The following is a 16,391-nucleotide window of genomic DNA, read 5'->3' on the forward strand; positions in this document are numbered from 1 at the left end:
TAGTCGTTCCTCATAATTGAGGTCCTCCAGTTCCCCATATTAATTTACTTGCCCTTCTCTGGTCTCTCTCCAGCATATCCCTTCTGAGGGCTGGTGACCAGAACTGGATGGAATACTCCAGATGCGGCCAGGGCTGGACTGAGACAAAAATTTGGCCCTGGACTTCATCCAGACCGGCTCACTTTACTCCAAACACCTGGTGTTGGTGCTTCAATCTTCTCGGCACCATGGTTGATATGGTGTCAGGATGATTAAAGCGCATTATTTCTATTATTACATTGTAATATAACATGAAATAGTTCAACTCACCATAATGCAGAATCAGTGGAAGCCCTGAGTGTGTCACCTGCCACGTCACTTGCCACATTGCCTGCCACCAGATGCAGTGTGTCACTTGCCACGGAACTTGTCAGCAGAGGCAGCTTGTCACTTGCCACGTCGCCTGCCACCAGATGCCGCATGTCACTTGCCACGTTACCTGCCACCAGATGCAGAACGTCACTTGCCGCGTCACTTGTCAGCAGAGGTAGCTTGTCACTTGCCACGTCGCCTGCCACCAGATGCCGCATGTCACTTGCCACGTTGCCTGCCACCAGGTGCTGCATGTCACTTGCCACCATCACCTGCCACCAGATGCAGCGTGTCACTTGCCACGTCGCCTGCCACCAGATGCCGCATGTCACTTGCTATGTTACCTGCCACCAGATGCAAAACATCACTTGCCACGTCACTTGTCAGCAGAGGCAGCTTGTCACTTGCCACGTCGCCTGCCACCAGATGCTGCATGTCACTTGTCACGTTGCCTGCCACCAGGTGCCGCATGTCACTTGCCACCATTGCCTGCCACCAGATGCAGTGTGTCACTTGCCACGTAGCCTGCCACCAGATGCCGCATGTCACTAGCCACGTTACCTCCCACCAGATGCAAAACGTCACTTGCCACCTCACTTGTCAGCAGAGGCAGCTTGTCACTTGCCACGTCACCTGCCACCAGGTGCCGCATGTCAATTGCCACCATCGCCTGCCACCAGATGCAGTGTGTCACTTGCCACATAGCATGCCACCCGATGCCACATGTCACTAGCCACGTTACCACCCACCAGATGGAAAACGTCACTTGCCACGTCACTTGTCAGCAGAGGCAGCTTGTCACTTGCCACGTCGCCTGCCACCAGGTGCCGCATGTCAATTGCCACCATCGCCTGCCACCAGATGCTGCATATCACTTGCCCTGCAGCCTGTCACTTGCCAAGTCACTTGCCACCAGATGCAGTCCTACTATAGGACTTGATGGGCACCTCCAACTCAGCTCTGTACCCCCCCCAACGTGACAGGGGAGGAGAGAGAGATACACAGCGCCAAATGTAGCATTAAAACAACTTGTATTCCACTTAAAGAACGTTACTGACAAAGTTAGTAGGGTGAAAGGCATTGAGACACTGTGCAAGAGTCCAGGCTTGTCATCGATCTGAATTAGGAGCCTCCACCAGGAACCGATGGGGCCAGTAGATGCAGAGCGCATCGTTGTGTACTACTACTTCCTGGTAGCGGTGGAACGCATGATCGGGCGGACGTGATGTCATCATCCGCAACTGATGCAAGATGTGGGAGGTGACGTATCCTTCAGGCCATCATTCCTCCGCCACCAGGAAGTAGTAGTACACACCAATGCGCTCTGCATTTACTGGCCCCATCGGTTCCTGGTGGCGGCTCCTTATTCAAATTGATGACAAGCCTGGACTCTTGCACAGTGTTTCAAAGCCTTTCACCCTACTAACTTTGTCAGTAACGTTCTTTAAGTGGAATAAAAGTTGTTTTAATGCTACATTTGGCGCTGTGTATCTCTCTCTCCTCCCCTGTCTCTGAAACTGGCCCACTGAGCCATCGGCCCACCGGGAATCTCCCGGTAGTCCCGATGGCCAGTCCATCCCTGGATGCGGCCGAATCAGAGTTTTATAAAGTGGCAGAATAATCGTCTTATCTCTGGAGTAAATTCCTTTTTTAATGCATCCTAATATTCTGCTGGCTTTGGTAGCTGCTACTTGACTAGGGCAGCCAGATAACTTACTACCCCAGCAACACATGCATAATTCCTTACCATTACTATTTAACCACTTCAGCCCCGGAAGGTTTTACCCCCTTCCTGACCAGAGCACTTTTTACAATTCGGCACTGCGTCGCTTTAACTGCTAATTGCGCGGTCATGCAATGCTGTACCCAAACGAAATTTGCGTCCTTTTCTTCCCACAAATAGAGCTTTCCTTTGATGGTATTTGATCACCTCTGCCGTTTTTATTTTTTGCGCTATACACGGAAAAAGACCGAAAATTTTGAAAAAAAATTATATTTTCTACTTTTTGTTCTAAAAAAAATCCAATAAACTCAATTTTAGTCATACATTTAGGCCAAAATGTATTCGGTCACATGTCTTTGGTAAAAAAAATGTCAATAAGTGTATATTTATTGGTTTGCGCAAAAGTTATAGCGCCTACAAACTAGGGTACATTTTCTGGAATTTACACAGCCTTTAATTTATGACTGCCTATGTCGTTTCTTGAGGTGCTAAAATGGCAGGGCAGTACAAAACCCCCACAAATGACCCCATTTTGGAAAGTAGACACCCCAAGGAAATTGCTGAGAGGCATGTTGAGCCCATTGAATATTCATTTTTTTTGTCCCAAGTGATTGAATAATGACAAAAAAAAAAAAATTACAAAAAGTTGTCACTAAATGATATATTGCTCACACAGGCCATGGGCATATGTGGAATTGCACCCCAAAATACATTTAGCTGCTTCTCCTGAGTATGGGGATACCACATGTGTGGGACTTTTTGGGAGCCTAGCCGCGTACGGGGCCCCGAAAACCAATCACTGCCTTCAGGATTTCTAAGGGCGTACATTTTTGATTTTACTCCTCACTACCTATCACAGTTTTGAAGGCCATAAAATGCCCAGATGGCATAAAACCCCCCCAAATGACCCCATTTTGGAAAGTAGACACCCCAAGATATTTGCTTTGAGGCATGTTGAGTCCATGGAATGTTTTATATTTTGACACAAGTTGCGGGAAAGTGACAAATTTTTTTTTTTTTTTTTTTTGCACAAAGTTGTCACTAAATGATATATTGCTCACACAGGCCATGGGCATATGTGGAATTGCACCCCAAAATACATTTAGCTACTTCTCCTGAGTACGGGGATACCACATGTGTGGGACTTTTTGGGAGCCTAGCCGCGTACGGGGCCCCGAAAACCAATCACCGCCTTCAGGATTTCTAAGGGTGTAAATTTTTGATTTCACTCTTCACTGCCTATCACAGTTTCGGAGGCCATGGAATGCCCAGGTGGCACAAACCCCCCCCAAATGACCCCATTTTGGAAAGTAGACACCCCAAGCTATTTGCTGAGAGGCATGGTGAGTATTTTGCAGCTCTCATTTGTTTTTGAAAATAAAGAAAGACGAGAAAAAACATTTTTTTTTTCTTTTTTCAAATTTCAAAACTTTGTGACAAAAAGTGAGGTCTGCAAAATACTCACTATACCTCTCATCAAATAGCTTGGGGTGTCTACTTTCCAAAATAGGGTCATTTGGGGGGGTTTTTTGCCACCTGGGCATTCCATGGCCTCCGAAACTGTGATAGGCAGTGAAGAGTGAAATCAAAAATTTATGGCCTTAGAAAGCCTGAAGGCGGTGCTTGGTTTTTGGGGTCCCGTACGCGGCTAGGCTCCCAAAAAGTCTCACACATGTGGTATCCCCGTACTCAGGAGAAGCAACAGAATGCATTTTGGGGTGTAATTTCACATATTCCCATGGCATGTTTGAGCAATATATCATTTAGTGACAACTTTGCGCAAAAAAAAATAAAAAAAATAAAAAATTGTCTCTTTCCCGCAACTTGTGTCACAATATAAAATATTCCATGGACTCGACATGCCTCTCAGCAAATAGCTTGGGGTGTCTACTTTCCAAAATGGGGTCATTTGGGGGGGTTTTGAACTGTCCTGGCATTTTATGCACAACATTTAGAAGCTTATGTCACACATCACCCACTCTTCTAACCACTTGAAGACAAAGCCCTTTCTGACACTTTTTGTTTACATGAAAAAATTATTTTTTTTTGCAAGAAAATGACTTTGAACCCCCAAACATTATATATTTTTTTAAAGCAAATGCCCTACAGATTAAAATGGTGGGTGTTTCATTTTTTTTTTTTTCACACAGTATTTGCGCAGCGATTTTTCAAACGCATTTTTTGGGGAAAAAACACACTTTTTTAAATTTTAATGCACTAAAACACACTATATTGCCCAAATGTTTGATGAAATAAAAAAGATGATCTTAGGCCGAGTACATGGATACCAAACATGACATGCTTTAAAATTGCGCACAAACGTGCAGTGGCGACAAACTAAATACATTTTTAAAAGCCTTTAAAAGCCTTTACAGGTTACCACTTTAGATTTACAGAGGAGGTCTACTGCTAAAATTTCTGCCCTCGATCTGACATTCGCGGTGATACCTCACATGCATGGTGCAATTGCTGTTTACATTTGACGCCAGACCGACGCTTGCGTTCGCCTTAGCGCGAGAGCAGGGGGGACAGGGGTGCTTTTTTTTTTTTTTTTTTTTTTTCTTTATTATTATTATTTTTTTTATCTTATTTTAAAACTGTTCCTTTCATTTTTTTTTTTTTTAATCATTTTTATTGTTATCTCAGGGAATGTAAATATCCCCTATCATAGCAATAGGTAGTGACAGATACTCTTTTTTGAAAAAATTGGGGTCTATTAGACCCTAGATTTCTCCTCTGCCCTCAAAGCATCTGACCACACCAAGATTGGTGTGATAAAATGCTTTCCCAATTTCCCAATGGCGCTGTTTACATCCGGCGAAATCTAAGTCATAAAATGCTCGTAGCTTCCGGTTTCTTAGGCCATAGAGATGATTGGAGCCACTCTGGTCTCTGATCAGCTCTATGGTCAGCTGGCTGAATCACCGGCTGCATTCTCAGGTTCCCTGTTGAGACATGAGAGCCAGAGAAAAACACGGAAGACGTTGGGGGGGGGGGCATTCCCTCCCACTGCTTGTAAAAGCAGTCTAGAGGCTAATTAGCCACTAGGATTGCTTTTACATGAAAGCCGACCGCTGGCTGAAAAGAATGATACCAAGATGATACCTAAACCTGCAGGCATCATTCTGGTATAACCACTCAAAGTCGTGAATGGCCTACCTGAAGACAAAAAAAGGTTAACAATAAAGCACAGTAAACGGTAAAGTATAAAAAATTGCATACCTGAAAAGCAAACATGATAAAACATAATAACAATAAAACATTGCAGAATAGAATACAGTAAAAAAGAGCAGAACAATAGAGAGAATAGAGAGAGAAAGAACAATAAAACGACAACTATTATTTTTTATTTTATATTTTTGTTTGTGTTTTTTTTTTTTTTTTACACTTTTTTTTGTAACTAACTTTTATAACTGTAACCGGTTCCAGGTTCGGGTCTCTCAAAATGCGATGGCATCTTGGGAGACCCTGTGAAAGTGTGCCTAGTCTGTGCAATGCTGTACCCTACGCTAATACTCAACTAGTGAATGGTAGCGTTCAAAACATTCACCAATGCAAAGACCAGGATTGTCAGGACAGGAGGGACAATAATAGCGGGTGTCATGCCTATATTCGCACTTGCTGCAGACGCAACATCTTTTTTGGGGGGGTTCATTGGGTAGGGGTACTCAGGGGGACATAAAGAAATCGCCTCTCATGCAGCCGACTGCATTTGGTTGGGGATGTGAATGGGGGAAGTACGGGCGCTGCAGAAGTGGTGGGTTCCCAATTAGGATTGGCGAATGCAGCAGGAAGGGCATTATGGGCACGACGGGCCTGTGTTTGTCTTTTTGGTGGCAGCGGGACACTACTTGTGCTTGCCACCTCACCAGCTTGAACTGCACTTATGGGACTCGCCACGTCACCAAGTGTTACTGCAGTGCGGGTTTGACTACGACCGGGGTGTACTAGGCCGCTGGTGCTTGCCAGTTCACCAAAACGCTACAAAAAAAACTGTTAGCGATCGCAGGGATCAGGCCTGACTCTGCGAACCCTGCAGTTATGCGTTTAGTGTTTTGTAAGTGTCAGTGATCGATCGATACTGCACTTGGGTGGGCTGGGCTGGGCTGGGCCGGGCGGAGGGGCAAAACGCAGGTGCTAGCAGGTATCTGGGCTGATCCCGCTAACACTGCGTTTGTGGGAACCCTAAACTGCTGGGGACGCTAGTATAGATCTGATCGGATCAGATATTGATCCGTTCAGATACTATACCACTAAGGGAGGTGTACGGTGCGTGGGTGTTAGCGGTACTGGCGCTAACCTGACGCTGCCTGGGGCTGGTGCTTGCCAGTTCACCAAAACGCTACCAAGAAAACTGTTAGGGATCGCAGGGATCAGGCCTGACTCTGCGAACGCTGCAGTTATTTGTTTAGTGTTTTGTAAGTGTCAGTGATCGATCGATACTGCACTTGGGTGGGCTGGGCTGGGCCGGGCGGAGGGGAAAAACGCAGGTGCTAGCAGGTATCTGGGCTGATCCCGCTAACACTGCGTTTGTGGGAACCCTAAACTGCTGGGGACGCTAGTATAGATCTGATCAGATCAGATATTGATCCGATCAGATACTATACCACCAAGGGAGGTGTATGGTGCGTGCGTGGGTGTTAGCGGTACTGGCGCTAACCTGACGCTGCCTGGGGCTGGTGCTTGCCAGTTCACCAAAACGCTACCAAAAAAACTGTTAGCGATCGCAGGGATCAGGCCTGACTCTGCGAAGGCTGCAGTTATGCGTTTAGTGTTTTGTAAGTGACAGTGATCGATTGATACTGCACTTGGGTGGGCTGGGCTGGGCCGGGCGGAGGGGCAAAACGCAGGTGCTAACAGGTATCTGGGCTGATCCCGCTAACACTGCGTGTTTGGGAACCCTAAACTGCTGGGGACGCTAGTATAGATCTGATCTGATCAGATATTGATCCGTTCAGATACTATACCACTAAGGGAGGTGTACGGTGCGTGCTTGGGTGTTAGCGGTACTGGCGCTAACCTGACGCTGCCTGGGGCTGGTGCTTGCCAGTTCACCAAAACGCTACCAAGATAACTGTTAGCGATCGCAGGGATCAGGCCTGACTCTGCGAACGCTGCAGTTATTTGTTTTGTGTTTTGTAAGTGACAGTGATCGATCAATACTGCACTTGGGTGGGCTGGGCTGGGCCGGGCGGAGGGGAAAAACGCAGGTGCTAGCGGGTATCTGGGCTGATCCCGCTAACACTGCGTTTTTGGGAACCCTAAACTGCTGGGGACGCTAGTATAGATCTGATCGGATCAGATATTGATCCGTACAGATAATATACCACTAAGGGAGGCGTATGCTGCGTGCATGGGTGTTAGCGGTACTGGCGCTAATCTGACGCTGCCTGGGGCGATGCATATCACCCCTGGGCGATCAGGGGGCTAAACCTTTATTCGGAAATAAACGGCGGGTGCCCTGACACTATAAAAAATAAACGAACTAACCAGCGTCACCTGTAACACTTATACGGTGATCAGTGGTGAAAGGGTTAACTAGGGGGCAATCAAGGGGTTAAAACATTTATTAGATAGTATATGGGGGTCCCTGACGCTATAAAACGCTGACGGCGAACCTAAATATTTACCTCCCTAACTAGCATCACCAGCGACACTAATACAGCGATCAGAAAAATGATCGCTTGGTGACACTGGTGACAGGGGGTGATCAAGGGGTTAAAACTTTATTAGGGGGGGTTAGGGGGGTACCCTAGACCTAAAGGGGGCTACCACTCACTGCCCTAACACTGTAACTGTCACAAACTGACACCAAGCAGTAATCAGAAAAAAAAAAAAAAAAAAATACTGCTTGGTGTCAGTTTGTGACGGAGGGGGGGGTGGTTGGGGGGGGATCGGGGGGCGATCGGGGGGGGGATCGGGGTGTTTTATGTGCCTGGCATGTTCTACTGTGTGTGTGTAGTGTTTTGTGCACTTACATGTCTTCTCTCCTCGGCGCTGGAACGGAAACTGCCAAGCCGAGGAGAGATGACATCACATCCTCTGCCTGTGTGAAACTACACACAGGCAGGGGAGGATTCCGATTGGCTGGGAGCGATCGCGAGGGGGGGGCCACGATCGGATGGTCTCCCCCTCGCCTCCCAACGCTCCCAGTCAAATGCCGACCGCCGCTGGCACCGGGGGGGGGTCCGATCAGACCCCCCGCCCGCGGGAGGCAGATCACCTACAGGTACGTGATTCTGCCTGCCTGTGCCATTCTGCCGACGTATATCTACGTTAGGCGGTCGGCAAGTGGTTAATAATGACACGGGCACCTTCTTGGATGTAAATGGCCTGTTCGGTCTTTTATTAACAAAACCATTAAACTATAACCTTTATTTCAAATATTTAAAACATTTAAAATATTTAAAATATTCCAGCTCCAATCCAAATAATTGGTTGCTGGTCCCTGACGACCCCCCTTTAACTTTTTTGAGTCTGTAATACCTTTTAGTTAGCATCTGTCCCCAGCCGCCAAACTCGCCTCAAGGACTCACTAACTGACCACAGACCCCCACAATTTATTACCCGTTAGTCCAGACTGAAACCAGACCAACCGGGAGGACTCCACACCTGGGATGGGTCCCAACGTTTTTCCAATACTTCATGTTTATATATATACCTGTCGTCAAGGACCCAACCGCAACGACACTCTTTAGAAGTCCATCAACTCGGAACACTTCCATTAGGGCGGGAGGGAGGGAACGTTCCACCACGCTTGCTACCCCAAACTGCTGTCTCTGCTCCACCCATCTCCTGAACTGAATACATCACTCCTCCCATCTCCTCGGATCCTCCAATCCGGTAAGACCAGTTCTTTCCTACAACCCCTCCTATTCTTAACCTCTTCTTCTCAGTAAGCTCCTTGCACCCTGTCATGTATGTCCTGCGCCTCCTTTTCAATACAGCTGCGTACATGTCTTGACACTGCACGCTATTGCTCAGTCTGTCTTCTACCAGGACCCATAGATCCTTCTCCATCCTGGAAGCCCCTAGGGGTTCTCCCCCTAATGAGTAACTTGCGTTTATATTTTTACCCCCCCCAAGTGCATTACCTTACATTTACCAATGTTAAACTTCATTTGCCATGTAGTAGCCCATTCCAATAATTTATTCAGGTCCTCTTGTAAAGTTTCTATATCCTGCTGTGTTGTTATTGTCCTGCATATTTTTGTGTCGTCAGCAAACACTGAGATAAATAAACAGAATTGGTCACAGGACAGAGCCTTGGGCTACCCCACTAACCACTCTGGACCATTCTGAGTTATCACAACCCTTTGGACATGCCCCCGTAGCCAGTTTTCTATCCAGGTACCTACCCTATGGTCCATGCCTACAGACCTCAGCTTGTAGATTAAGCATTTGTGGGGGACTGTATCAAATGCTTTTGCTATTACAGTATGTAAAAAAAAAAAATGTAATTTCTTCTTTTTCCAAAAACGTTCTGCTTTCCAATAAGGGGTAATTTGAGGGATATTTGTACTGTCCTGGCATTTGTGGGCCTTAAGAAATTAAATAGGCCGTCAGTAGAGCAGGATTGATCAATTTTCAAATATATATCCCATAGTTTGTGGACTCTATAAACTTTCCTACAGACTAAATAATATACACTGATTTGGGTTATTTTCATCAACGACGTAGCCAGGGCTTTTTTTCTGCCTGAACTTGCCGGAACGCAGTTCCGCCACCTCAGGCAGCCCTCTCCTCTGCAGTCTGTCACATAGAACAGAAGCCGATAGAGGAAGTTTTCTATACCAGTCACTTCCTCCACCATCTTCTGTATGCTAGGCATCCAGGGAATGTGCTCCACAGCTGACTGATCAGATTTCAGAGGCAGCTCTCTCCTCCTGCTGTCTGTCAGATCCGTGTAGCACGGAGCCGAGCTCTCTGAAACTCCTCCTCGGTTCTTTGCTACACTGATCTACTGATCTGACAGGCGGAGCTGCATGGAGAAGACTGCACAATGAGCTGAGGGGGGGGGGGCCTGATTTGACAGAACGGAAGTCTGCTCAGCAGGGCTCTAATGAAGGTGAGATAGCTGTGGAGGGAAAGGGGGGGGGGCTGGTTGTGCAGAGAGTAGAGACTGAAGTTGTGGATGTCAGAGCTGGGGGGGGTTAGATTGTGCAAAGTGAGAGTTGTGAGCAGGAGAAATGTGTACAGGGCCAAGAGTGCTGGCGGGGGGCTTGGGGTGCAGAGGTGGAAGATGAGGGGTTGTAGAGAGTTAGAGCTGTAGATGGGGGCGCAGAAGTGAAATGTGGAGGGGGAAGATGGCTGTGGATGGGAGTGCAGAGGTGATTGTGAACTGGGGGTGTAAGCAGTGGATGGGGGTGTGCAGAGGTTACATGTTGACAGAGGTTAAAAGGGGAATTGTGGATGGGGGGAGGGGACTGGCATGGTAATGTGAATTGTGAAATGTGGGGGTGGAGGGGGTGAGCTGGCTGTGGATGGAGGGAGGTGAACTGTGGAGAGGGTGAGGTGTGGGGGGAGGTGAACTGTGGAGAGGTGGGAGAGGGTGAGCTGTGCGGGGGGGGTGAACTGTGGAGAGGGTGAGATGTAGGGGGGGAGGTGAACTGTGGAGAGGGTGAGCTGTGAGGGGGGTGGGGAGGTGAACTGTGGAGAGGGTAAGATGTGGGGGGGTGGTGAACTGTGGAGAGGGTGAGATGTGGGGGGGGGTGAACTGTGGAGAGGGTGAGATGTGAGGGGGGGTGAACTGTGGAGTGGGTGAGATGTGGGGGGGGTGAACTGTGGAGAGGGTGAGCTGTGGGGGGGTGAACTGTGGAGAGGGTGAGCTGTGGGGGGGGTGAACTGTGAAGAGTATGAGCTGTGGGGGGGGAGAACTGTGGAGAGGGTGAGATGTGGGGGGGAGGTAAACAGTGGAGAGGGTGAGCTGTGGGAGGGGGTGAACTGTGGAGAGTATGAGCTGTGAGGGGGGGAACTGTGGAGAGGGTGAGATGTGGGGGGAGGTGAACTATGGAGAGGAAGGGGGAGAGGGGGAGCTGTGGGGGGGGGGTTTAACTGTGGAGAGGGTGAGTTGTGGGGGGTGAACTGTGGAGAATATGAGCTGTGGGGGGGGGGAACTGTGGAGAGGGTGAGATGTGGGGGGGGGGTGAACTGTGGAAAGGGTGAGGTGTGGGGGGAGGTGAACTGTGAAGAGGTGGGAGAGGGTGAGCTGTGCGGGGGGGGGTGAACCATGGAGAGGGTGAGATGTGGGGGGGAGGTGAACTGTGGAGAGGGTGAGCTGTGAGGGGGTCGGGGAGGTGAACTGTGGAGAGGGTAAGATGTGGGGGGGGTGGTGAACTGTGGAGAGGGTGAGATGTGGGGGGGTGAACTGTGGAGAGGGTGAGATGTGGGGGGGGTGAATTGTGGAGAGGGTGAGATGTAAGGGGGTAGAACTGTGGAGAGGGTGAGATGTGAGGGGGGGTGAACTGTGGAGAGGGTGAGATGTGGGGGGGTGAACTGTGGAGAGGGTGAGCTGTGGGGGGGTGAACTGTGGAGAGGGTGAGCTGTGGGGGGTGAACTGTGGAGAGTATGAGCTGTGGGGGGGGAACTGTGGAGAGGGTGAGATGTGGGGGGGAGGTGAACAGTGGAGAGGGTGAACTGTGGAGAGTATGAGCTGTGGGGGGGGGGAACTGTGGAGAGGGTGAGATGTGGGGGGAGGTGAACTGTGGAGAGGGTGAGCTGTGGGGGGGAGGTGAACTGTGGAGAGGAAGGGGGAGAGGGGGAGCTGTGGGGGGGGTTAATTGTGGAGAAGGGGGAGAACTGTGGAGAGGGGGGAGAGGGTGAGCTGTGGGGGGAGGTGAACTGTGAAGAGGGAAGGGGAGAGGGTGAGCTGTGGGGGGGGGGTTAACTGTGGAGAAGGGGGAGAACTGTGGAAAGGGGGGAGAGGGTGAGCTGTGGGGGGAGGTGAACTGTGGAGAGGAAGGGGGAGAGGGGGAGCTGTGGGGGGAGGTGAACTGTGGAGAGGAAGGGGGAGAGGGGGAGCTGTGGGGGGGTTAACTGTGGAGAAGGGGGAGAACTGTGGAGAGGGCGGAGAGGGGGAGCTGTGGGGGGAGGTGAACTGTGGAGAGGAAGGGGGAGAGGGTGAGCTGTGGGGGGAGGTGAACTGTGGAGAGGAAGAGGGAGAGGGGGAGCTGTGGGGGGGGGGGTGGTGAACTGTGGAGAGGGTGAGCTGTGTGGGGGAGGGAGGTGAGGTGTGGGGGAGTGAACTGTGGACGAGAGAAGAGAAGGTAACCAGAGGGAGGAGAGGGTGAGCTGTGGAGAGGGGAGGGGGTAAACTGAGAAGAGAAGGTAAGCTGTGCATGGAGGGAAAGGTAACCTGTGTGTGGGGGGGGTGAGCTGTGGACGAGAGAAGAGAAGGTGACCTGTGGATGGGGAGGTGAGCTGTGGACAGGGAGGGAGAAGGTTAAGAACACTTTACTTCTCTTTCCCAAGGAATTGGTGGTATTGGGGGCGGGAATAGGGGTGTAGTTGGGGGGGCGGAAAGTTGACTGGGGAGGGTGGGTTCCTGCACCTATTCTCTGAGAAAAAAAGCCCTGGACGTAGCAGAATACATTCTGCCCTAAAATTATGAAGAACAATTACTGTATTTATTGGCGTATAACACGCACTTTTTCCCCCTGAAAATAGGGAGCAAATCACAGGTGCGTGTTATACGCCAATAGTGCACCTTGGAAAGGAAGGAGAAGGACGAGCGCCGCCGGAATTCACGAGCCGTCATCTCCTGTTTACTTGGCTCTCACATCACACACACAGTCCAGCCTCCACCACCGGCATTGGACCAGTGTTCTGTCTATCACAGGAGCTGGTCCAATGCCGATGGCGGAGGCGGGACTGTGTATGTGACTGCCGATTGAGAGCCGAGTAAACAGGAGATGACGACTTGGTGATTTCCTGCACTGCATTGATGAGAGATGGTGAGTCTGCAGATGGGCATTAATCAGGCTGCATTGATGGGAGATGGGCTGCAGATCAGGCTGCATTGAGGCTACAGTAGAGCACTAATCAGGCTGCATTGAGGCTGCAGATGGGCACTAATCAGGCTGCATTGAGGCTGCAGATGGGCACTAAGCAGGCTGCATTGATGGGAGCTGGGCGCAGATCAGGCTGCATTGAGGCTACAGATGGGCACTAATCAGGCTGCATTGATGGGCCTGCAAAACCTTGAGGCCAAAACAAGCATCTGAAGATCTGAAGATGCAAACTCATCAACTTGTAAAATTGTTTTAGAAGTGTGCAAAGATGACCAGGGAGCCGCCTTGCAACTCTGAGACACAGTTAGAACGCCCAGGAGATGGGGGGAAGGGAGGAGCCCACCACAACAATCATTTTCTGAATTCAAAGTGATATAGTAGAAGAGGAGGCTGCCAGGCCTTTTTTCCTTTATCGTCCAGGAGCACCAAAAAAGAACGCGATCCCTGGAAAAAGGGCGTAGCAGACAGGCACACACGAATCGCGCAGACAGCATCTAAGAAGTGGAATGCAATCTCCTTAGGATGCAACAACTGTGGACATCTGACACCACCTTCAGATTAAAGAAAGGGCATGGATGGCAAACCACCTTATCCTTGTGCAAGACTCACAGGGCAAAGCCACCAGTTCTGACACATGCATTCTATGCATTAAGATAAAAAAAGCCTTCTGTGTGCAGCAACTCCCCTCAGCCCCCCTAATACTTACCTGAGCCCCATCTAGATCCAGCGATGTTGCAGCAGTGTCTCGGCTGCCCGGGACGCCCCTCCTCATTGACTGAGACAGCAGAATAGCGCCATTGGCTCCCGCTGCTGTTAATCAAAGCCAGTCAGCCAATGAGTAGAAAAAGGGGGCGGGGCTGGGCTGTAGCTCTGTGTTTGAATGGACACAGGAAGCTGTGGCTTGGCTCGGGTGTCCCTATAGCAAGCTGCTTGCTGTGGGGGCACTCAACAGGAGGGAGGGGCCAGAAGCACCAAAGAGGGACCCGAGAACAGGGGGATAGTGGCTGCTCTTCCAAAAATGAGGCTTTACAATCACTTTAATGGACCTAGCCAACTTGTGTGTAGCAAAGGGGACAGGCACATCATCAGCTGCCCCAGCAGTCCTCAATTGTAAGTGTTGCTTGCATGGAAGTGTAGCAGAATCTCTGACCTCTTCCAGTCTAATGAGAACTTTCAAGGCCAAAGATAGCTGACATCCTTCAATATGTGGTGGTTTGTGAGGCATAGTGGGTGCAAAGGTGGTAAAAGTCATTGGGCGCCAGACACTTCTTTGATGTAAAAGAAGTTTTATTTCTTTGACGGTCCTTTTTATATTTTGCAAGGGAAAGAGGGTTAGTGCCAGGACACCCTTCAGTAGTTGCTATTTCAAATGGCAGACTCCGAGACTTCAACAGGAGGACAGCCGTACAGGGAAAGGCGCTAGCAAGGTTTCACTTCTACACGTGCAGGATTGCTGTCTCCTATGGCAACAGTACTTAAACAGTTCCTAACTCAACGTTACAGTTCTCTCAGCTGTACTACAACTTCTCCTTGTAGTTCTTCATCCCCTGTCACTGGACCCTCTGATTCACTGACTCTGAATCCCGTGAGCTCCTCAAGGCTTTTGCGGTGGTATCTCTCTTAAGTGTCACCCACGCTTCCCTGCTGGGTTCACTACAGGTTCTCCGGTCGGCAGAACTGTCACTTTTGGTTGGACTGCAAGCCACAGTCCCAACCCTGCGCTGCCCTCTTACTTCTGGATAGTCCCTCCCACAGCCTGGTAGCCTGATGCCCCCCGGGATAGGCCTAATCTCCAGCCTAGCAGCCCGGGGCAGGCGACACATGTCCACCCAGATGGCGGTCTGGGTGGCACACAAGAAAACCTGATCACCTGACCTCACCAGAATATATAGGCTCTCCCAACAGGCCAAGGAATTCAACAAAATCCCTGCCCATTGCCTGAGATACCTCATATACCCATACCCTGGCCTTGAGTTGTCCTTCTCAATCTAATACCTCCAAGTACCCGGCCACCTGGTGGTAGAAGAGGAGAGTACAACCAGGCCAAACTTAGGGAGAAGTCAATGGATCCCTAGTAATTAACTTACAGTAGCTGCTCCTGACAAGGAATTTGGCGAGGAGCTCCCTGACTAAACCCTAGGGTGCAACAGAAGTAATTAGTGCAGTCACTAGCGCTTTCTCCAGTGCGATTGCTGAAGTAGGGGAATCAGGGGAGGCATCTTCAGAGCCCACAGAAAATGCAGAGCCCACAGCGGTGAAGCCCAACTCAGGCTCAGAAACATCCAAAGGCACAGATGGCGGCGGGGGGCACTTCCTTTCCGCCTTGAGCCCGAACGTTGCCTCCATCCGGGAGATGAACCTAGGACCACCGACAGCATGTCTAGGGGGACAGAGGGCCCTCCATAAGGGGAATGGGGGGGACGCATGCACCTAAGACTCCATACGACCCACCCACTCAGGCAAGGCACTTCCAAAAATCAGGACATCCAGGGGGAAGGTGGGAACAAAACTCCCCTCCAGGCCGACTACAACAAAGAGGGAGGTACCCCAGGGAGGACTCATCACCACCTGACTGCGAGCGGAGCGATGTGGGTGCCAACATGAATGTCGTCTGTGGATGTGGTCAGTGCGTGAGGGAAAACTGAAAAGGCCCCACTTCCACCCAGGAATTCCAGGATAGGTTCGCCCAAGCACCAGGGACTGGTATGTAGGAGTAGGGGAGGGAGCATGACCAGGGAGGAAAGGAGAAAATACCAGAGCCCAGGGGGGAGGAGGGGACCCTGCAGGAACAACCACCCCAGGGAGTATCTGTGCCCCACTTTCCACGCCCAGGAAGGGAAGGGAGGGGGCATTTACTTACAGTTCCAGCGGACCGTCCGGGTAAGGCCCCCATGACAGATCCTCTTTTCCATCGAAGTGGGGGACTGTCAGCCAGGGTAACACTGTGACAGGGACTATGGCGCCCGGTCATAGATGTCCCTGTGAGACGTTTAACTTACTGGCTGGCCCAGTCCTCATTGGCTAGACTGCAGTGACCACTGGGGTCCCGAACACCTTGCTTTTCTTTACAATGAAAATAGTTCTTAATGACATTGCCTGTATGTTTGGGGTCATTGTCCTGCTGCAGAATAGATTTGGGCCAACCACACTCCTCCATGATGGTATGACATGATGGATAAATATCAGCCTGTATTTCTCAGTAGTGAGGACACTATTGATCCTGACCAAATCTCCAACTTAATTTGCAGAAATACAGCCTGAAACATGCAAGGAACCTCCACCACGCTTCACTGTTGCCTGCAGACACT

This window comes from Aquarana catesbeiana, linkage group LG02 (assembly GCF_042186555.1).
Source record: "Aquarana catesbeiana isolate 2022-GZ linkage group LG02, ASM4218655v1, whole genome shotgun sequence".
In the NCBI taxonomy this organism is placed as follows: domain Eukaryota; kingdom Metazoa; phylum Chordata; class Amphibia; order Anura; family Ranidae; genus Aquarana; species Aquarana catesbeiana.